This window comes from Piliocolobus tephrosceles, chromosome 1, assembly GCF_002776525.5.
Source record: "Piliocolobus tephrosceles isolate RC106 chromosome 1, ASM277652v3, whole genome shotgun sequence".
NCBI classification, from domain to species: Eukaryota; Metazoa; Chordata; class Mammalia; order Primates; family Cercopithecidae; genus Piliocolobus; species Piliocolobus tephrosceles.
In genome coordinates this window covers 165985514-165987285 of record NC_045434.1, presented here as the reverse complement: position 1 = coordinate 165987285, position 1772 = coordinate 165985514, and the positions used below count along the sequence as shown (strand labels likewise).

Here is a 1772-nt window from a genome sequence, read left to right as displayed (position 1 = left end):
AACTGACCCCAAGAAGTGAAAATTTATGATTTACATGAAAAGGAATTCAAAATAATGGTCTTAAGGAGACTAAGTAAAATATACAAAAACGCAAATAAATAATTCAATGAAATTGGAAAAATCCCAATGGTATTCTTTACAGTAGTAGCGAAAAACAATTCCAAAATTTGTAGAGAAACATAAAAAACTCCAAATAGTCAAAATAATTCTAAGTAAGAAAAACAAAACTGGGAGCATCATATTTCCTGATTTTAAATTAAATCACAAAGGTATAATAATCAAAACAGTATGGTGCTAGCATAAAAACAGACACATAAACCAGTTGAACAAAACAGATAACCCAGAAATAAATCCAAACATATACAGTCAACTAAATTTTTATAAGAAACTGATGATTATTTTCCATCAACCTTATTTTTGTGTTGCTTAGCAGTCTGGAAAAACATCTTAAAACCACTCAGTGGTCATTCCTACCCATTCAGTGGCCTGAGAAGTGAGAGCTGCAGACCAGTCTTCCATGGCAGGCTGAGCACTCCAGTCTTCAGTAGGGAACTGCTAAATAGGCACAGAGGGCACCTGTGCTGCACGCCTTCAGACCTGTCTGCAACCTCAGACTGAGTAGCAGTAAATTCAGGAGCTGAAGCAGTCTATTCAATCTGAAATTTCTACTTAGTTGCAGCTTTTTTAGCAGCAGCCTGCTCTTACTTTTTAAGGTCTTCAGGATCTCTGTAGAAGTAGAGATCAGCCATAACCCCTCATAGGTGTTCACAGGAAATGGTGCTACACATGCAAACCATTTCCTAGGCCAGCATCCATCACATCAAACCCATTAAGTGAGTTCCCTTGTTGTTGCATGGGATGGCAATGTCCACATAATACAGAGGAGAATCTGTGTTACACAAAGCAATGGTAGGCAGGTTACCATAAGCTGCCTCTATGAGAGGGTGTTGGTCAACCCTGGGCTCAGTAACCATCAGAACCCATGGCTTCAAAAAGACCATCTGGATCTGGTTAGTGACGTTTTCAGGAGTGAAGCAGCAAGTTATAGGAGTGGCTTCAATGACAATAGCAAACTGTAGCAAGGCCCATTGGCTAGTATTCTTGGAGGATGTGACACTAACATCAGCAGAGTTTTCAGTGGCAACAAAGACACAAGCTGCCAGCAGAAGCTTCTCCCAGGTCCTCCTCATATTTATGATGTAGATGCCATCACTTTTCCTCTCATAGATGTACTGTTACACTTTGAAGTCAAGGTTATTGTCACCTAAATGGGTTCCTGCAGCAAAAAACTCAAGAACATCCTCCTCTTTCATTTGCAGGACATCAAGGGCTAGGGACATTTCAAAAGTTTCCCTTTAAGTTATGACAGAAATCCACAACAGCACCCATTTGAACCCCTCTGTAGGTAACATGGTTACAATCAACTAATTTCTGACAAAGGCACCAAGAGGACACAATGGGGAAATAGTGGTCTCTTCAAATAATAGTTCTGAGAAAACTATTTCTAAATGCAAAAGAATGAAATTGCGTGCTTATTTTATACCATGCACAAAAAACAACTCAAAATGGATAAAAAGCCTAAATGTAAGGTTAGAAATTATAGAAACTCCTAGAAGAGAAACTCCTAGAAGAGAAAAACTTATATCCAGGAAAAGCTCCTGGATATAAGTTTTGGCAATAACTTCTTAGATGTTACATTAAAAGCTCAGGTAACAAATTCAAAAATAAATAAATGGCACTACATTCCAAAAACCTTCTGCACAGCAAAGGAA

At 38.3% G+C, this 1772-nt stretch overlaps 1 pseudogene; it reads right to left on the bottom strand.

The window, feature by feature from the left end:
- Positions 1 to 447: 447 nt before the first annotated feature.
- On the bottom strand, positions 448 to 1340 carry LOC111522999 (annotated as a pseudogene).
- Positions 1341 to 1772: the final 432 nt, after the last annotated feature.